The following is a 22,417-nucleotide window of genomic DNA, read 5'->3' on the forward strand; positions in this document are numbered from 1 at the left end:
GCAGCGGCACTGTAGCCATGCTTACCACGACAAAGCCATCGTCACCAGGGGCAAGGTAATAGTAACCAGCCCCCGACAAGACCCCCGGGCGGTGGGGCCGGCCTGTAAACCAAAGGGTCGGCAGCCGGTGGGCCTGCCGGTCGGCGGGCCCCACCAGTCGACGGAAAAGCCGGCGGGCGTAGATACAGACGGTCAGGGCCCATGCCCAGCCAGATTACCATTGTAACCCTGAGGGGTAGGCCTATATAAACCCTAAGGGTTCCCATGCAGGGGAGATCACTCTTTGGATAGATTTTAGACACCACAAGGAGAAGAGGAGCGGGCTGGCCTGGCCCTCCTTCATCCTTTCACCGAACAGCTCAAGGATCATTCTGTAGCTACCCATCGAGCTAGTGACCATGCGGAGACCCCGCAGAGGAGCATTAGGGGTGTTATCTCCATGGAGAGCCCTGAAGTTGGGTAAGATTCGCCGGCGTGCATGTCTTCGCCTTATCCCGTTTCTAGGCACCGGCGATGTTTTATTGGCTCCCACAATGATAAGCCATCCATTGGCATATGTCGCACCAACCACCCGACATTTGGCGCCCACCGTGGGGCCAGGTGCACCGTCGTCCGGAGACCTGCTCTGGACGGGAACCATCTTCCTTCCCAACGTGCATAGCCAGCCTAGCTCGCCCGATGGCGCTTGCCCCGACGCACCGCAAGACGTTGCCGACGCCTGCGCGGCGAGCTGCCTCGCCGATCTTCTTGGTGTGGCTCGCATCTCCGACGAGCCCGCATCCGACGCGCGCACAGACTGCCCCGAGAGCCACCTCGTCAGCCTCCTCGATCAATTCCACGTCTCCGGCGAGCTTGCCGCGGACTTGGAGTCGGTTGGCTCCACCGACCCGATGCTTGTCGACTCCGACACGGCATCCCTTGATGCCTTCCCCACCAACATGGTGGTCATCAACGACCCTCTTCCTCGAGCCGACAGCAGCGGCAGTGCCATTACCGAGGTACTGGTTATCAGCCACGGCGCCCCCTCGAGTGAAAACGCCCATGACGCTCAGCAGGCGGCGCTGCACGACTTGTCCGTCCCCGTCCCGGCCGACGCGGACGCCAAGACATTGGAGGCACGCCGCCTCGCCCTTGTTGCGGAGGGCCAGGCTCGCCACCATGAGACGCCTCACCGAGGCTCACCAGCGAGAGGTCGACCGAGCCGCCTTCGGCACGCCGCCTCCCGACGGGCCGAGCCGCGTCGGTATCGTCAAGAAACACGGCGCGGCTATCGCCGACATGCTGGGAGCAGACCGCCCAGTCTATGCCACGCCTCTCAAGAACTTGCGCACCGCCCAGGCGTCCGCAGACGAGTTGAATGGGCTGGGGCCTGATGAGCTCCCTTACATGACCAGACGCATCCAGCAACTTATCGACGCGGACACAGAGCGGCATGAAGCCGGCGTCCGCGCCGAGAGTCCTCCCCCACGCTGAGAGCACGGCACGACGTCCCGAACACCGACCGCGGGCAACACCCGCGCAAGAAAAGAAAAGGAGCCGGCTGCCAGCCGTAGCCGGACTCGAATCTCCATCGAGCGTGACGCCGAGGGCCGCCCTCAAGCCGTGGAGTGGCGGGGCAACCCTCCTCCTCCTCTACCTCGTGGGGAGAGATACCCTGCCCCGCCGCCTGTCACGCACCCGACTCTCAGCGGCCGGCTGGGTCACCGCGAAGGAGTCAGCGAGAATGATGCCCGCCACCGGATCGACCGCCTTGCGTGATCCTTGGCCCTGGAAGAAGAAGATGATGTCGGCCCGTCTTGCTTCGGCCCCCGCATCCGCGACGAGCCCTTCCCCAAAGGGTTCTCGCTCCCAAGAGACACGCCCAAGTACAACGGCTCCGTGAAGCCGGAAGATTGGTTGATCGACTAGTCCACCGCGGTTAGCATCGCAAACGGCAACAGGCGTGTTGCCGTAAAATATGTGCCCCTCATGCTCCAAGGAACGACGCGCACCTGGCTTAACAGCCTCAAGCCTTACAGTGTCAACAGCTGGCTAGACTTCACTGAAGCCTTCATACGCAACTTCACCAGCACCTACAAGCGGGCTCCTAAGCCCCGATGCTCTCCTTGTGCATCCAAGGGCCCAATGAATTGACTCGTGACTACCTCACGCATTGGGCCGAGCTCCGCAATTCCTGCGAGGGAGTGCACGAGGTCCAAGCTATAGAGTACTTCACCGCCGGGTGCCGAGAAGGCACCCTCCTCAAGCACCGACTCCTCTACGACGAGCCGACTACGCTTGACGAGCTACTGGTCATAGCTGATAAATACGCCACGGCCGATTCCTCGATGAAGACCGAGCTCCGAGTAGACGCCTTCGGGAAGGTGCTCGCTATGAGTCCCAAGACGCCGGCTGGAGAATCCAGCCGACGCCCGCACCAGAACAAACACAAGCGCAAGGCTCCCCTGCCACCTTCCACCAGTCGGCAGGTGGCCACAGTCAAAGATGAACAACCCGAAGGACGGCCCGCACCCAGGAAGCAGAAGGGCGGCAGGCCGGCTTGGCAGCCGGCTTTCTCCTACGAGCAAGCACTTGATGCCCCCTGCAAGTTTCACAGCGGCGCAAAGCTTTCAAACCACACGACCAGAAAATGCCATTGGCTCACTCGGATCTCCAAGGGTGAGGGATGGCGCCACCTCCGCCTGCTGGTCAGCCGCCTCCGGCTCCTCCGCAGCCGGCCGCTCGACCAGCAGTCGGGGCAGTTCAAGACGAGTACCCCAACGAGCATGCCGCCTACGTCGTCTTCACCAGCCAGCCAGAAGATCGGCGTAGCCGGCACCGACAACACCAAGAAGTCAACACCATCGCCTCCAACAACCCATAATTCATGCACTGGTCAGAAAGGCCTATTAGCTGGAGCCGGACAGATCACCCAGAGGTGTTGCCGTCTCCCGGCTCCTACGCATTGGTTCTGGACGCCACCCTCGCTACGGAAAGGCGAGCCGCCCGTTTCTCCCGTGTGCTGATAGATGGTGGGAGCAACATCAATATCCTATACCGCGACACCATGGAGAAGCTGAGCATCAAGACAAAGCAGCTCATGCCCAGTCGGGCTGTGTTCCATGGCATCGTACCCGGCTTGTCCTGCTCCCCAATTGGCAAGATCAAGATAGATGTCCTCTTCGGGGACAAGGATCATTTCCGCCGAGAGGCGGTGTGGTTTGAAGTGGTGGATCTAGAGAGCCCTTACCACGCGTTGCTTGGCCGACCTGCCCTGGCCAAGTTCATGGTTGTACCCCATTACGCCTACCTCAAGATGAAGATACCAAGTTCCAAGGGCATCATCACCATAGCCGGAGACTACAAGAAATCCTCCGAGTGCGCGGCTGCCAGTAGCTGGCTGGCCGAGTCGCTTGTAATTGCTGAAGAGAAGAAGATACTGGACTGAGTCGTGGCCATGACCGGCAAGCAGCCGGCCCTGTCCCCCGACCCCAAGGAGTGTGGTGCCCAAGGTTCCTTTCAGCCGGCCAAAGAAACAAAGAGGGTACCTCTGGACCCAGATCACCCAGAAAGGATTGCCACCATCGGGGCAAACCTGGACAGCAAATAGGAAGGCGAGCTCACCGATTTCCTCCATGAGAATCGGGACATTTTCGCATGGTCCCCCAAGGACATGCCGGGTGTGCCGAAGGAATTCGCCGATCACAAGCTACATGTCCGAGAAGGTGCAAAACCAGTCAAACAGCCTCTCCGCCGACTATCGGAGGAGAAGAGAAGGATTGTAGGAGAAGAGATAGCCCGACTTCTGGCAGCTGGCTTCATTATGGAAGTTTTCTTCCCAGAGTGGCTCGCCAACCCGATCCTCATGCTGAAGAAAAATAACAAGTGACGCATGTGTATAGACTACACTAGCCTCAACAAGCCTTGCCCCAAAGATCCCTTTGCCTTGCCAAGGATTGATCAAGTAATAGACTCCATAGCCGGATGCGAGCTGTTGAGCTTCTTGGATGCTTACTCAGGATACCACCAGATAAAGCTAGATCCAGCTGACCGCCTGAAAACCGCCTTCATCACACCATTCGGAGCCATCTGCTACCTGACTATGACATTCGACTTGAGAAATGCCGGTGCCACTTTTCAGCGTTGCATGCAGAAATGCCTCCTCAAGCAGCTCGACAGAAATTCTCACATCTATGTAGACGATATTGTGGTGAAGACAGAGAAGCGCGACACCTTGCTGGAAGACCTCAGAGAAACATTCAAAATTTGCGCCGATTCCAAATCAAGCTCAACCCCGAGAAATGCGTGTTTGGAGTACCAGCCGGCCAGCTCCTAGGCTTCCTGGTCTCTGAACGCGGCATCGAGTGCAACCCAATAAAGATCAAGGCCATAGAGAGAATGGAGATTCCCACCAAGCTGCGGGATGTCCAGAGGTTCACCGGATGCTTGGCTTCCCTGAACCGCTTCATCAGCCGGCTCGGAGAGAAGGCCCTCCCCCTCTACCGACTCATGAAGAAGTCCACTCATTTCGAGTGGAACGACCAGGCGGACCAAGCCTTCCACGAGATAAAGAAGATGCTGACCACGCCGCCTGTCTTGGTGGCACCGGCTGAAAAGGAGCCCATGCTCCTTTACATTGCCGCTACTAGCCGGGTGGTCAGCACTGTCATCGTAGTCCAACGCCTAGAAGAAGGCCGGGCTCAGCCGGTTCAGAGGCCGGTGTATTATTTAAGAGAAGTCTTATCCACCTCAAAGCAGAACTACCCACACTACCAGAAGATGTGCTATGTTGTGTACTTCGCTGCCAAGAAGCTCAAGCCCTATTTTCAAGAGCACCACATACGGTCGTATGTACTGCCCCGCTTGCCGAGATCATAGGCAGCCGGGATGCATCTGGCCGAGTGGCCAAATGGGCGACTGAGTTGGCCCCCTACGCGGTCTTCTACCAGCCCCACACCGCCATTAAGTCCCAGGCACTGGCCGACTTCCTCGTCGATTGGGCCGAAACCCAATACCTACCACCGGCTCCCGACTCCACTCACTGGTGGATGCACTTCGATGGGTCCAAGATGCACACCAGCTTGGGAGCCGGCGTCGTCCTCACCTCTCCCAAGGGCGACAAGCTCAAGTATACATTGCAAATTCATTTTGCCGCCTCCAACAATGTGGCCGAGTAAGAGGCGCTCATACACGGGCTCCGGCTAGCCAAAGAACTCGGCATCCGCCGGATCTTGTGCTATGGCGACTCGGATTTGGTGGTCCAACAGTCATCCGGTGACTAGGATGCCAAAGACGCAAACATGGCGAGCTATCGTTTCCTCGTCCAGCAAATCAGTGGATATTTTGAAGGATGTGAGTTCCTTCATGTACCACGTGCCGACAACATGCAAGCGGATGCCCTGGCACGAGTAGGATCCACCCGGCAAGCCATACCAGCCGGCGTTTCTCTCTACCGCCTCCTCAAGCCGTCTATCAAGCCGTCTCCAGAATCTGATTCCATCTTCGTGCCGTCTGACCCCAACGCAGTCAGATCCGACCTGGGAAACCAAGCAGGTGGCGCGGGGACTCCAACAGGCGGCCCGGGGACTGCCACAGTCGCACCCGGCCCGGGGAATTCGGAACTCGGCCCGGGGACTACTGCAACCGGCCCGGGGACTACATCAACACAACAGGCGATGGCCGACTCCGACTCCAACTCTTCACTACCCAGCCCACCCGCCCCCTATCACAGTGGCAGTCCTGACAATAGAAGAAGTCACAGCTCCATCCTGGGCCCAGCCCATCCTCAACTTCTTAGTAAACAGAGAGCTGCCAACCGACGAGATCTCGAGAAGACAAGTTCAACACCGAGCCGGAGCCTACACAATCGTCAACAGAGAGCTTGTTAGGCGCAGCGCCACTGGAGTCTTCTAGTGTTGCGTCGAACTAGAGAAGGGCATAGCAATCCTCAGGGACATCCACCAAGGCGAATGAGGCCACCACGTAGCCTCAAGATCACTCGTCGCCAAGGTTTTTCGCCACGGATTTTTCTGGCCGACTGCCTTGGAAGACGCCAAGGAACTAGTCAAACACTGCAAAGGGTGCCAAGTTTTCAGCTCCAAGCAACAACTGCCGGCTTCTGCACTCAAGACCATCCCCCTCACCTGGCCCTTTGCTGTCTGGGGGCTGGACATGGTGGGCCCGTTCAAGAGGCACGCGGCGGCATGACACATCTGCTTGTCGCTGTGGACAAATTTACCAAGTGGATTGAGGCAAAGTCGATCAAAAAGCTGAATGGGCCGACTACCGTCACATTCATCGCAGATATTATAACCCGGTATGGCCTACCGCATAGCATCATCACCGACAATGGCACAAATTTTGCAAAGGGAGCACTGGCATGTTTTTGCACAACACGCGGCATCCGGCTGGACCTAGCGTCCGTTGCCCACCCGCAGTCAAACGGCCAGGTCGAGCGAGCAAACGGCCTCATCCTCTTCGGCATCAAGCCCCGACTAGTCGTGCCACTGGAGCATTCGGCCGGCTGCTGGCTCGACGAGCTGCCGGCCATCCTCTGGAGTTTGCGCACTACCCCAAACAAATCAACCGGCTTCACCCCCTTTTTTCCTTGTATATGGTGCCGAGGCCGTCATCCCAACTGACATTGAGTTCGACTCGTCTCGGGTCACCATGTACACGGAGGCGGAAGCCAAGGAAGCACGAGAAGACGGCGTCAACCTGCTGGAAGAGGGCCGGCTGTTAGCTCTCAGTCGGTCCGCCATCTATCAGCAGGGTCTGCGCCGCTACCACAGCCGGAAGGTCAAGCCAAGATCTTTCCAAGAGGGCGACCTTGTGCTCCGGTTGATCCAGTGAACAGCCGGCCAGCACAAGCTCTCGGCCCCTTGGGAGGGCCCCTTCATCATCAGTAGAGCTTTAGGCAATGACTCCTATTGCCTAATCGACACGCAGAAGCTGAAGGCACGCAAGAGAGACGATTCCGGCAAGGAGTTAGACCGACCGTGGAACGCCAATCTCCTCCGAAGATTTTACAGTTAAAAAGCAGTACCTAGCACACTAACTTTTGTACTAAGTACGAGAAAAGGGGTGCCCCGAGGAGTACTCCGGGACTACCCTCTTTTATGTATGAAAGATGAGTATCACGCATACGATTATGTTGCTACACTTGCTTTCTTCGTCCGGCACCGGGTTCGACCAGTCGGCCCGGGGACTCGGCGCCTCAAGTTATATCTGAAGTTCCACCTGCAGCCAGACAAGTAGTGTGCCGGCACCCAAGCCCCCTCTTGCCAAAAGTCGCAGCTCGAAGAAACGACTGTCCGACTGGCAAGAGCCAAGGGCAGGAAAGGATGCCCACGCGAAAAAAACGGCTAAGGACTAACGAAATTATATAACGCGAGCCGGCCTCCCACCCCGCCAGCCGACTACCAGAGCAGTTGGCCGGCCAGCTTCCCGCTCACCTTGCCGCAATCTGAGAAAGCCCAAGTACTTGCCTTCCCAAAATGACCAAGTCCTTCTCCAGCCACAGACTGCAGAGCAGCTGTCCGGCTGGGAAGGCGGCGGCCAAGGGAAGGCGGCAAAGGAAAAAGCCAAAGGATAAGAAGCAAACATAAACGGAAGCCAAACACATGCATAATATTTACGCAAAAGACCTTCGAAAGGCCAGCATTCAACATAGTCTGAATACACCCCCAGTGGGTGGAACTTAAAGATTGTTCAAAGAAGTAACAAGCAGGAAAGCTAGGATGGCGGATCAAGCAAGGGGAGCAACAGGCGAGTGGGGCAGGTTGGCGGAGTGGGCGGTGCCGGCTGGAGGAGTGACCGGCTGACGAGTCTCGGCATCGTTGCTAGAAGCACGATCGGGCTGAGGCGGGCTGGTCGCTTCACCATCTGGGGCAGCGTCTTCGTCATCCTCTCCCTCTTGCTCTTCGCCCTCATCACTGGAGGTCATCTCCTCCGCCGAGTCCTCACCTTCGGCCGGGTTCAGCCCAAACCACTCCTCTGGCTGAGCGATGTCGGCGTCATCCACCTCAGGAGCAAATGTGCTGGTATCGGTATACTCGGCGATCACCGAGGTGCGCTGGATGATAGCCGGCCGCACCGCCTCCAGTGCTTCGTCAGCCTCCGGCCGCCAGGTGCTCAGCTGGTCCAAGTTCAGCCCAGGATACCAAGCCCGGACGAACTCCAGAGCCCGCCCAGCGCTGGAGCGGGCCGCTGACGCCTTCCAAGCCTCGAAGCGGCCGATTGCGACCTCCAGCCAGTCGGCGGTCCGACTTGGGGTGCGCGGAATCACCTCGCCAGGCCAGAGGGCGGCCAGCACTTGCGCTCCGGCACGCTGAAGACGGTGGAGCATGCGATGGGCCGGCTGCAGGCGGGCTTGAAGCCCCAGAAGCTGCTCCTCAAGTGACCGGCTGGCATTCGAGGCAATCTCGGCCCCCGCCTACCATCGCGTGTCGCGGTAGGCCTCGATGGCTTGGGTGGCGGCGGCTGAGTAGCTGGGGAAGTAATCTGCACAAAGAGGAAATCAACACACAAAATCAAAAAATGAATCAGATAGTAGAAGGCAGGCAAGGAAGCAAAGAAGAAGGCGGCCTACCGTCAATCAAGTCTTCCACCCGGTTGTAACCTTGGCTCAGCGCCTGCCTCATCTCGGCCTAGCTTGCCGCCTCGGTCTCATACTCGGCTTTGAGGGTGGCCTCACTGTCCTGCGCCGCCTTCAGGGCCGCCCTGTGGCTCTCCTCCTGGTCGGCCAACCTCTTGGCCAGGCGGTCATGCTCTTGAGCCAGGGCGGTGCACTCGGCCTCCTTGGCACGAAGGGCGGTCTGGGCTCCGCTCAGCTGGCTCCTCAAGTCGGCATTGACCCCTGCAATATAAAGAAAGAAGTCGTCAGGAAAAGATCCGACCCGACTACTCGGTAGTCGGCCCTAATCTCGGGGACTACACCCAGAGGGTGCTGATGTGCCCCCACTTAAAAGAAAAACGAAGTGCTTACTCCGGCTCTCGGTCAGATCAGTGGCTTTCTGATTCAACTCCTGGGCCTGGGAGTTGAAGGCGGCCGCACGGAGGTTGTGGTACTCCTGCAGAGAAGTCAAGGGACGTGAGTAAGAACAAGATGGTAATCAAGCTTTCCAATAAGTTCCAAGCCGCCTGCTCAGCAGCCGGCTCGGAACTCGGGGACTACACCCAATGGGTGCGCTGACGCGCCCCCACGGAAGAAATTAAAAGCAATCAAAGGAGCAGGAGGACTCACCCAATTAACCGACCGCATCGTGAGAAACTCCTGAGTGTACTGCTTCAGCGCGGTGGCTTGGGCCTGAAGCCGGCTCCGGACGTCCTGCGCCGCCACATTCAGCACGGCTGTCCCGCCGCCCGGCGTCCACCCGGACGAGCTGTCGTTGGCCGCTTCTAAGTCCTGGGCAGACGAGCCGGCATCCACGGTCTTCTACGCGTCCGGCGCTGAAGTCGCCTTCCCCGCGCACCGGCGAAGCGGTGACGAGATCACAAGATTCCCTCCCACGGTCGGCTTGCCCCCAGCTGGCTGTGCTGGCGGCACTTCAGGCCGGCCTCCTCGGCCCGTTCTAGTCGGCGGCGATGGCGCCGTCTCCCTCTGCATCTCTAGTTAGCCGCGCCCGGCCTCCTCCAACGGGGGCACAGGGGTGTCAGGAGCCGCGTCGCGGAGGGGAATGATGAACTGTGGAGGCTGGTTCTACAGGGCCTCCGCCTCCCTCTCCGTGTCTGCGGCCTCTGCCTGGGCCTTGGCGGCTGCGACGGCTCGCGCCTCCGCCGACTTCTACTCCGCTGCCCGAGCCGCCCTCCGCTCCTCCGCCTCCCGCTCCTCTCGCGCTTCCCCCATGTGCCGCTCCGTCGCCTCTAGGAGGTCGGCGCGGGGATCTACCCGGCGGGAGTTTGAAGACCCTACTACGGCTCCGACTATGGAGGCGGCCGGGACTCGCCCAAGCGAAAGAGGGGCCCTGTTTGATAAATTGAGAAAAAGGGTTTGGAAAAACATCAACCGAAGAAGAAGAAAAAAGAAAGGCATAAGAACAGCGACACTTACGCTGAGACAGCCTGCGGCTGCTTCACCACCTTGCGGAAGCGGGCTGCCTTCGCGGCCGCCTGGTCGCCGCCGCGGTACTCTTGGGCTTCTTCGGCCGGCTGCCGAAGTGGGTCGACGCGGCCCGGCGCTTCTGTGCGCCGCCCTGGGTAGTCGGCCCGGCAGATGGGCCCGCACCATGGTGATCGGGTGCCAGTCGGCGTCGCGCGATGACTTCGGCCTCGTTATCATCTGGCCAGTCCTTGAAGCCGACCCCGAGCCCGGACCCGCCTGCGTCGCCGCCTTCCCCCGTGACGCCGTCTTCCATGGCGGCCGCCTCCAGGTCTGGGCCGTCTACATCGTCCATCGTACGGTCGGGGAGGAACTGGCGTTCCACCCCTGCGGCCCCGGCTGCTGGCAGAAGCATGGGGTTCTGCCAAAGATAGGCTGGCTGGTCAGGAGTCGGCCACCATGAACTCGGCAACGAGCAAAGAGAAAGAGGAAGAGAAACTTACCACCGGCGGAGGATTGGTGCGAGAGTACGGCACCTTGCCATACCGCCACTCCTCGGTGAGCTTGCAGTTGGAAATATAGTTCACCATGTAAGACACCTCGGCGGGAGGCATCTCCTTGGTGCTTAGCCGGCATGGGTCGAAGCGGCCGCTCATCTGGCAGATCATATGAGGTCGGCCCTGGAGCGGGAACACCCGACGCTCCATGAAGGCGGCCACCAGGTCGGCCCCGGACAGACCCTCCGACTGGATCATCACCCGGAGCCGGGCAACAGAGGCGGACCCGCCTAGAGACAGCGACCTGGACCGGATGTTGGGGAACGTTGCAGAAAACAAAAATTTTCCTACTCGTTTCACCAAGATCCATCTAGGAGTTCACCTAGCAACGAGTGATTGGATGCATCTACATACCTTTTGTAGATCGCGAGCGGAAGCGTTCAAAGAACGGGGTTGATGTAGTTGAACACGACGTGATCCAAATCACCGATGACCAAGCGCCGAACGGACGGCACCTCCGCGTTCAACACACGTATGGAACGGATGACATCTCCTCCTTTCTTGATCCAGCAAGGGGGAAGGAGAGTTTGATGAAGATCCAGCAGCACGACGGCGTGGTGGTGGATGCAGGGCGTCACAGTAGCAGGGCTTCGCCGTGTACTATGAGGGAGAGATGTAACAGGGGAGAGGGAAGCACCAAAGGCTGAGGTATGAAGTCCTCCCTCTCCTCAACTATATATAGGAGGGCCAAAGGGGGGGGGGTGCGCCAGCCTAGGAGATCCAATCTCCTAGGGCCGGCGGCCAAGGGGAGGTTTCCCTCCCCCCCAAGGCACCTAGAGGTGCCTTCCACCATTGGGACTCTTCCCTTTTGTGGAAACCCAGGCGCATGGGCTTTTGGGGCTGGTGCCCTTGGCCCATGCAGGCCAAGGCGCACCCCCTACAACCCATGTGCCTCCCCGGGACAGGTGGCCCCACCCGATGGGCCCCCGGGACCCTTCCGATGGTCCTGGTACAATACCAATGACCCCGAAACTTGTCCCAATGGCCGAAACTGCACTTCCTATATATAATTCTTTACCTCCGGACCATTCCGGAACTCCTCGTGATGTCCGGGATCTCATCCAGGACTCCGAACAACATTCGGGTTACTGCATATACATATCTTCACAACCCTAGCGTCACCGAACCTTAAGTGTGTAGACCCTACGGGTTCGGGAGACATGCAGACATGACCGGGACGACTCTCCGGTAAATAACCAACAGCGGGATCTGGATACCCATGTTGGCTCCCACATGCTCCACGATGATCTCATCGGATGAACCACGATGTTGAGGATTAAACAACCCCGTATACAATTCCCTTTGTCAATCGGTATGTTACTTGCCCGAGACTCGATCGTCGGTATACCAATACCTTGTTCAGTCTCGTTACCGGCAAGTCACTTTACTCGTACCGTAATGCATGATCCCGTGATCAACCACTTGGTCACCTTGAGCTCATAATGATGATGCATTACCGAGTGGGCCCAGTGATACCTCTCCGTTATATGGAGTGACAAATCCCAGTCTCGATCCGTGTCAACCCAACAGACACTTTCGGAAATACCTGTAGTGCACCTTTATAGTCACCCAGTTACGTTGTGACGTTTGATACACCCAAAGCACTCTTACGGTATCCGGGAGTTACACGATCTCATGGTCAAAGGAAAAGATACTTGACATTGGAAAAGCTCTAGCAAACGAACTACACGATCTTGTGCTATGCTTAGGATTAGGTCTTGTCCATCACATCATTCTCCTAATGATGTGATCCCGTTATCAATGACATCCAATGTCCATAGCCAGGAAACCATGACTATCTGTTGATCAACGAGCTAGTCAACTAGAGGCTTACTAGGGACATATTATGGTCTATGTATTCACACGTGTATTACGATTTCCGGATAATACAGTTATAGCATGAATAAAGACAATTATCATGAACAAAGAAATATAATAATAATACTTTTATTATTGCCTCTAGGGCATATTTCCAACAGTCTCCCACTTGCACTAGAGTCAATAATCTAGTTACATTGTGATGAATCGAACACCCATGGAATTCTAGTGTTGATCATGTTTTGCCCTAGGGAGAGGTTTAGTCAACGGATCTACTATATTCAGGTTCGTATGTACTTTACAAATCTCTATGTCTCCATCTTGAACATTTTCATGAATGGAGTTGAAGCGACGCTTGATGTGCCTTGTCTTCTTGTGAAACCTGGGCTCCTTGGCAAGTGCAATAGCTCCAGTGTTATCACAGAAGTGTTTGATTGGCCCCGACGCATTGGGTATGACTCCTAGGTCGGTGATGAACTCCTTCACCCATATTGCTTCATGTGCTGCCTCCGAGGCTGCCATGTACTCCGCTTCACATGTAGATCCCGCCACGATGCTCTGCTTGCAGCTGCACCAGCTCACTGCTCCACCATTCAATATATACACGTATCTGGTTTGTGACTTAGAGTCATCCAGATCTGTGTCGAAGCTAGCGTCGACGTAACCCTTTACGACGAGCTCTTCGTCACCTCCATAAACGAGAAACATTTCCTTAGTCCTTTTCAGGTACTTCAGGATATTCTTGACCGCTGTCCAGTGTTCCTTGCCGGGATTACTTTGGTACCTTCCTACCAAACTTACGGCAAGGTTTACATCAGGTCTGGTACACAGCATGGCATACATAATAGAACCTATGGCTGAGGCATAGGGGATGACACTCATTTCTTCTATCTCTTCTGCCGTGGTCGGGCATTGAGCTGAGCTCAATCTCACACCTTGCAAAACAGGCAAGAACCCTTTCTTGGACTGATCCATTTTGAACTTCTTCAAAATCTTATCAAGGTATGTGCTTTGTGAAAGACCTATGAGGCGTCTTGATCTATCCCTATAGATCTTGATGCCTAATATATAAGCAGCTTCTCCAAGGTCCTTCATTGAAAAACTCTTATTCAAGTAGGCCTTAATGCTGTCCAAGAGTTCTATATCATTTCCCATCAAAAGTATGTCATCTACATATAATATGAGAAATGCTACAGAGCTCCCACTCACTTTCTTGTAAACGCAGGCTTCTCCATAAGTCTGCGTAAACCCAAACGCTTTGATCATCTCATCAAAGCGAATGTTCCAACTCCGAGATGCTTGCACCAGCCCATAAATCGAGCGTTGGAGCTTGCACACCTTGTCAGCATTCTTAGGATCGACAAAACCTTCTGGCTGCATCATATACAATTCTTCCTTAAGGAAACCATTAAGGAATGCCGTTTTGACGTCCATTTGCCATATTTCATAATCGTAGAATGCGGCAATTGCTATCATGATTCGGACGGACTTTAGCTTCGCTACTGGTGAGAAAGTCTCATCGTAGTCAACCCCTTGAACTTGTCGATAACCCTTAGCGACAAGTCGAGCTTTATAGATGGTCACATTACCATCCGCGTCTGTCTTCTTCTTAAAGATCCATTTATTTTCTATGGCTCGCCGTTCAACGGGCAAGTCAGTCAAAGTCCATACTTTGTTTTCATACATGGATCCTATCTCGGATTTCATGGCTTCTAGCCATTTGTCGGAATCCGGTCCCGCCATTACTTCTTCATAGTTCGAAGGTTCACCGTTGTCTAACAACATGATTTCCAAGACAGGGTTGCCGTACCACTCTGGTGCGGAACATGTTCTTGTGGATCTTCGAATTTCAGTAGGAGCTTGATCAGAAGTATCTTGATCATCATGAACAACTTCCTCTCTAGTCGGTGCAGGCACCTCAGGAACATTTTCTTGAGTTGCGCCATTTACCGGTTCAAGAGGCAATACTTCATCAAGTTCTACTTTCCTCCCACTTACTTCTTTCGAGAGAAACTCTTTCTCTAGAAAGGATCCATTCCTGGCAATAAAGATCTTGCCTTCGGATTTGAGGTAGAAGGTATACCCAGCAGTTTCTTTAGGGTATCCTATGAGGACGCATTTTTCCGACTTGGGTTCGAGCTTTTCAGGTTGAAGTTTCTTGACATAAGCATCGCATGCCCAAACTTTTAGAAACGACAGCTTAGGTTTCTTCCCAAACCATAATTCATACGGTGTCGTCTCAACGGATTTCGACGGAGCCCTATTTAAAGTGAATGTGGCAGTCTCTGAAGCATAGCCCCAAAAAGATAGCGGTAAATCGGTAAGAGACATCATAGATCGTACCATATCTAATAGAGTGCGATTACGATGTTCAGACACACCATTACGCTGAGGTGTTCCAGGCGGCGTGAGTTGTGAAACTATTCCACATTTTCTTAAGTGTGTGCCAAATTCGTGACTCAAGTATTCTCCTCCACGATCTGATCGTAGAAACTTGATTTTCCTATCATGTTGATTCTCAACCTCACTCTGAAATTCCTTGAACTTTTCAAAGGTTTCAGACTTGTGTTTCATTAAGTAGACATACCCATATCTACTCAAGTCATCAGTGAGGGTGAGAACATAACGATAGCCACCGCGAGCCTCAACACTCATTGGACCGCACACATCAGTATGTATGATTTCCAATAAGTTGGTTGCTCGCTCCATTGTTCCTGAGAACGGAGTCTTGGTCATTTTTCCCATGAGGCATGGTTCGCACGTGTCAAATGATTCATAATCAAGAGACTCTAAGAGTCCATCTGCATGGAGCTTCTTCATGCGTTTGACACCTATGTGACCAAGGTGGCAGTGCCACAAGTATGTGGGACTATCATTATCAACCTTACATCTTTTGGTACTCACACTATGAACATGTGTAGTAATACGCTCGAGATTCATTAAGAATAAACCATTGACTATCGGAGCATGACCATAAAACATATCTCTCATATAAATAGAACAACCATTGATCTCGGATTTAAATGAGTAGCCATCTCATATTAAACGAGATCCTGATACAATGTTCATGCTCAAACTTGGCACTAAATAACAATTATTGAGGTTTATAACTAATCCCGTAGGTAAATGTAGAGGTAGCGTGCCGACGGCGATCACATCGACCTTGGAACCATTCCCGACGCGCATCGTCACCTCGTCCTTCGCCAGTCTTCGTTTATTCCGCAGCTCCTGCTGTGAGTTACAAATGTGAGCAACGACACCGGTATCAAATACCCAGGAGTTACTACGAGTACTGGTAAGGTACACATCAATTACAGGTATATCAAATATACCTTTGGTGTTGCCGGCCTTCTTGTCCGCTAAGTATTTGGGGCAGTTCCGCTTCCAGTGACCCTTCCCTTTGCAATAAAAGCACTCTGTCTCAGGCTTGGGTCCATTCTTTGACTTCTTCCCGACAGCTTGCTTGCCGGGCGCAGCAACTTCCTTGCCGTCCTTTTTGAAGTTCTTTTTACCCTTGCCCTTCTTGAACTTAGTGGTTTTATTCATCATCAACACTTGATGTTCCTTCTTGACTTCTACCTCTGCTGATTTCAGCATAGCAAATACTTCAGGAATGGTCTTTACCATCCCCTGCATATTGAAGTTCATCACAAAGCTCTTGTAGCTTGGTGGAAGCGACTGGAGGATTCTGTCAATGACCGCATCATCCGGGAGATTAACTCCCAGCTGAGTCAAGCGGTTATGTAACCTAGACATAGTGAGTATGTGCTCACTGACAGAACTATTTTCCTCCATCTTACAGCTGAAGAATTTGTCGGAGACTTCATATCTCTTGATCCGGGCATGAGCTTGAAAAACCATTTTTAGCTCTTCGAACATCTCATATGCTCCATGTCTCTCAAAACGCTTTTGGAGCCCCGGCTCTAAGCTGTAAAGCATGCCGCACTGAACGAGGGAGTAGTCATCAGTACGTGTCTGCCAAGCGTTCATAGCGTCTTGGTTCTGTGGGACGGGTGGATCACCTAGCGGTGCTTGTAGGACATAATCTTTCTTGGCAGCTATGAGGATGATCCTCAGGTTCCGGACCCAGTCCATATAGTTGCTGCCATCGTCTTTCAGCTTGGTTTTCTCTAGGAACGCGTTGAAATTGAATACAACGTTGGCCATTTGATCTACAAGACATATTGTAAAGATTTTAGACTAAGTTCATGATAATTAAGTTCATCTAATCAAATTATTAATGAACTCCCACTCAGATTAGACATCCCTCTAGTCATCTAAGTGTTACACGATCCGGGTCGACTAGGCCGTGTCCGATTAACACGTGAGATGGACTAGTCATCGCCGGTGAACATCTTCATGTTGATCGTATCTTCCATACGACTCGTGTTCGACCTTTCGGTCTCTGTGTTCCGAGGCCATGTCTGTACATGCTAGGCTCGTCAAGTTAACCCTAAGTGTTTTTGCATGTGTAAAACTGTCTTACACCCGTTGTATGTGAACGTAAGGATCTATCACACCCGATTAACACGTGGTGCTTCGAAACGACGAACTGTAGCAACGGTGCACAGTTAGGGGAGAACACTTCTTGAAATTGTTGTAAGGGATCATCTTATTTACTACCGTCGTTCTAAGTAAACAAGATGCAAAACATGATAAACATCACATGCTATCAAATAATAATAGTGACATGATATGGCCAATATCACATAGCTCCTTTGATCTCCATCTTGGGGCTCCATGATCATCCTGTCACCGTCATACTCATCGACATGTAAGTTGTGATTCCTTGTACAATAGCATGAACATCTCATACATCACATATAGATCATTCATCATTCATCACAACTTTGGCCATATCATATCACAAAGCACTTGCGCTGCAAAAACAAGTTAGACGTCCTCTAATTGTTGTTGCAGGTTTTACGTGGCTGAAGTAGGGTTCTAACAAGAACGTTTTCTTACCTACGTGAAAGCCACAACGTGATTTGTCAACTTCTATTTACCCTTCATAAGGACCCTGTTCATCGAATCTGCTCCAACTAAAGTAGGAGAAACAGACACCCGCCAGCCACCTTATGCAACTTGTGCATGTTAGTCGGTGGAACCGGTCTCACGTAAGCATACGTGTAAGGTTGGTCCGGGCCGCTTCATCCCACAATACCGTTGAAGCAAGATAAGACTAGTAGCGGCAAGAAAGTTGACAACATCTACGCCCACAACAAATTGTGTTCTACTCGCGCAAGAGAACTACGCATAGACCTAGCTCTGATACCACTGTTGGGGAACGTTGCAGAAAACAAAAATTTTCCTACTCGTTTCACCAAGATCCATCTAGGAGTTCATCTAGCAACGAGTGATTGGATGCATCTACATACCTTTGTAGATCGCGAGCGGAAGTGTTCAAAGAACGCGGTTGATGTAGTCGAACACGACGTGATCCAAATCACCGATGACCAAGCGCCGAACGGACGGCACCTCCGCGTTCAACACACGTACAGAACGGATGACGTCTCCTCCTTCCTTGATCCAGCAAGGGGGAAGGAGAGGTTGATGAAGATCCAGCAACACGACGGCGTGGTGGTGGATGCAGGGCGTCACAGTAGCAGGGCTTCGCCGTGTACTACGAGGGAGAGATGTAACAGGGGAGAGGGAAGCACCAAAGGCTGAGGTATGAAGTCCTCCCTCTCCTCAACTATATATAGGAGGGCCAAAGGGGGGGGGGGGTGCGCCAGCCTAGGAGATCCAATCTCCTAGGGCCGGCGGCCAAGGGGAGGTTTCCCTCCCCCCCAAGGCACCTAGAGGTGCCTTCCACCATTGGGACTCTTCCCTTTTGTGGAAACCTAGGCGCATGGGCTTTTGGGGCTGGTGCCCTTGGCCCATGCAGGCCAAGGTGCACCCCCTACAGCCCATGTGGCCCCCCGGGATAGGTGGCCCCACCCGGTGGGCCCCCGGGACCCTTCCGGTGGTCCTGGTACAATACCGATGACCCCGAAACTTGTCCCGATGGCCGAAACTGCACTTCCTATATATAATTCTTTACCTCTGGACCATTCCGGAACTCCTCATGATGTCCGGGATCTCATCCGGGACTCCGAACAACATTCGGGTTACTGCATATACATATCTTCACAACCCTAGCGTCACCGAACCTTAAGTGTGTAGACCCTACGGGTTCGGGAGACATGCAGACATGACCGGGACGACTCTCCGGTCAATAACCAACAGCAGGATCTGGATACCCATGTTGGCTCCCACATGCTCCACGATGATCTCATCGGATGAACCACGATGTCGAGGATTAAACAACCCCGTATACAATTCTCTTTGTCAATCGGTATGTTACTTGCCCGAGACTCGATCGTCGGTATCCCAATACCTTGTTCAGTCTCGTTACCGGCAAGTCACTTTACTCGTACCGTAATGCATGATCCCGTGATCAACCACTTGGTCACCTTGAGCTCATAATGATGATGCATTACCGAGTGGGCCCAGTGATACCTCTCCGTTATATGGAGTGACAAATCCCAGTCTCGATCCGTGTCAACCCAACAGACACTTTCGGAAATACCTGTAGTGCACCTTTATAGTCACCCAGTTACGTTGTGACGTTTGATACACCCAAAGCACTCTTACGGTATCCGGGAGTTACACGATCTCATGGTCAAAGGAAAAGATACTTGACATTGGAAAAGCTCTAGCAAACGAACTACACGATCTTGTGCTATGCTTAGGATTAGGTCTTGTCCATCACATCATTCTCCTAATGATGTGATCCTGTTATCAATGACATCCAATGTCCATAGCCAGGAAACCATGACTATCTGTTGATCAACGAGCTAGTCAACTAGAGGCTTACTAGGGACATATTATGGTCTATGTATTCACACGTGTATTACGATTTCCGGATAATACAGTTATAGCATGAATAAAGACAATTATCATGAACAAAGAAATATAATAATAATACTTTTATTCTTGCCTCTAGGGCATATTTCCAACACCGGAAGGACCATGAAGGCTGCCTCCCAGCCGGCGGGCTGGCTATGTAAGCCGGCAGGTTGACGAAGTCTCCTTGTGGAGCAATGTTCTGCACATATAAGTTGGACTTCTGCCAGAGCTTCACCGACTGGATCAGCAGGATGAGCGGAAACAGGTTGTTGTCGCTCGCCCTCCGCATGGCGATGAAGGCACCACATGGGGCGGGCATGCCCGGGACGACGGTGCCGAGCTTGCACTGAAAGAACTCTCCCCACAGTTCAAGAGTGGGGAGGACGCCGAGAAAACCCTCGCCCAGGGTGAGAAGGCCGAGAGCAGCATCACCGCGTTGGGAGTAAGGTGATGCGGCTGGAGATGATAAAATTCAAGGAACGAGCGGAGGAACCCGCTCGCCGGCAGGCCGAAGCCACACAGGCAGTGCGAGCAGAAGATTACCTGCTCGTCCTCTTCTAGCGCCGGCGAGATCTCCCTCTCCGGCGCGGGGCGGACCCGTACGAGATCCACGCCCGGCAACCGCCACGTCCGACGGAGGAAGTCGACATGGTCGTCATGGACGTTGGAGCCGTCCCAGGAGCTCGACAATGCCATGGGGACGGCGCGGCGGCGAGAAAGGTACGATGAAAGGAGGGCGCACAACCCAACTACGAAGAAGCGACGGCGAGCCAAGAAGATTGGCAGGAAGGCCGAGCGGCGGCAGATAGGTGTCGTGATGAGAGGAGGAAGAAGAAGGAGGGGGCGGAGCGAGGGAGAGAGCGCGAGCGTTTGGCACTCCCCTCCTGTCCCCCTACTTATAGCCTCGTGTGGCGAAGCCGAGGAGGCAGGACGTGGGGGGATGTGGGATTAACTGCACCCACTCCCCCACGCCCCTAGATTATTGCGCCATTATGGCATAGGGAAACCGCCGCTGTGGCGCGCGCGGTCCGTCCAGGCCGCAGAAGATCCGTGCGTGGGCCGAGGACGTATAGTGGCGGGCCCCAGACTGCGACGGTGTCCCGTCGCGCGCGTGGGCTGGCAGGCCCCTCCAGCCGAAGGATGCCACGTGGCGCGCAGACGGCAAGCGGTCAGCTCACAACCGGACTCGCGCGCCGACTGGCGCCCGCCTTCAAGCTTCGAGATCTCTGGGAGATGGAGCACCTAGTAAAAGCCGGCTCCTAGTTCCCGGCTCCTCAAGATAGGAAGCTGACTGAGCTCCTCGACTTTTTTCTACCTCGGAGCCCAACCAGCTTCGGGGACTACTGTCGGAGTAAATGACCACGGGTAGCCTAGCCGGCTTCCCCTGGCACTTCAGAAAAATTATAGGCCGAACAAGCCTCCAAGCGTCCAAGACACGGGGCCACCTTCCCCTAGCCGGCTACCTCTCAAACCGGTTGCGCAAAGGCGGCCCAACCCTGAAATCCTTGGGAAAACAAGACCACGAGAAGGCCGACTTCCAAAAGCCAGCCATAGAAGGGCCGACTCCCGGGAGCCGGCCCCTCAGCAGGTGGCTAAGATCTTTCCCTCAGAGTCTGCACCCACATAACGGTGACAAGACGGGGCGTGGCTACAGTAAAGCCTGCCACTCCCAAATCCTGGCACACACATGGCCATAGTGCATCGTACGGGGCAGCCATCCCCGTCCGGCGTGGCACTGTTGCCACGATGATCGTGACGTCACCCATGGCGAGCGGTCAGTATGACCCGTGGGTGGCGGGCCCCCTCGGCCAGGGAGATCCCAAAGGCGGCCAGGCTTCCCACAGTCGGCCAAGGGTATGGCCGGCTTCCAACAGCCGGCCAGTTCTCTCCCTCCAAGGAGGTGCTTCATTAAGGAGACAAGAGAAGGTAAGGCACAATGATGACCGCCTCGCAGCGGCACTGTAGCCATGCTTACCACAACAAAGCCAGCGTCACCAGGGGCAAGGTAACAGTAACCAGCCCCCGACAAGACCCCCAAGCGGTGGGGCCGACCTGTCGACCAAAGGGTTGGCAGCCGGTGGGCCCGCCGGTCAGCGGGCCCCACCAGTCGGCGGAGAAGCCGTCGAGCATAGACACAGACAGTGAGGGCCCACGCCCGGCCGGATTACCATTGTACCACTGGGGGGTAGGCCTATATAAACCCCCCCAGGGTTCCCATGCAGGGGAGATCACTCTTTGGATAGATTTTAGACACCACAAGGAGAAGAGGAGCGGGCTGGCCTGGCCCTCCTTCACCCTTTCACCGAACAGCTCAAGGAGCATTCTGTAGCTACCCATCGAGCTAGTGACCATGCGGAGACCCCGCAGAGCAGCATTAGGGGTGTTATCTCCACGGAGAGCCCTGAAGCTGGGTAAGATTTGCCGGCATGCATGTCTTCGCCTTATCCTGTTTCCAGGCACCGGTGATGTTTTATTGGCTCCCACAATGATAAGCCATACATTGGCATATGTCACACCAACCACCCGACAGCCACCACCATAGAGGATCAGATCCATTCCACCCTGGCCACCTCACCAGCTCATCGAAGACAAGAACACCTCACCTCCTAAGGTTGTTCGACCACTATACTAGTTCATCCTCAGCCCCTCGAGGCAATCCACCACAAAGCTGGAGTAGGGCATTACACCGCAAGGTGGCCCGAACTAGGATAAACTGCCGTGTCTCTTGTCCCTTGGGTTCGTCGAGCTAGCCCGCGAGCAGGCAGACTGGAGAGGATGAGTTCTTGGCACACACCCTAGAGTTCGAACCTCTCAAGGGTCTGCGGAACCCCGACTCCGACATTTGGCGCGCCAGGTAGAGGTGCGTCGGAGCCTATCTTCCGTCGATCGACTCACCGCTGCTCCACCGCTTCCATGGATGACGCCCGTGCTGAGCGTCGGGCCGCCCTCACCGCTCGTGTCGCCCAAACGGCGCCCGTCGACGGGCATCCCCGTCGTTCTCCATCGCCAGCCGCCAACGCCGCCACCGGTCCAATGGGGCACGAGCAGCAAGCTTCTTCGCTGCACCCCTCCATGCAGCGTGATGAGCACACGGCCACCCCGTCGCTGACTCCGTCTGCTTCGTCATCTCACG

This window comes from Triticum aestivum, chromosome 1A (assembly GCF_018294505.1).
Source record: "Triticum aestivum cultivar Chinese Spring chromosome 1A, IWGSC CS RefSeq v2.1, whole genome shotgun sequence".
In the NCBI taxonomy this organism is placed as follows: Eukaryota; Viridiplantae; Streptophyta; class Magnoliopsida; order Poales; family Poaceae; genus Triticum; species Triticum aestivum.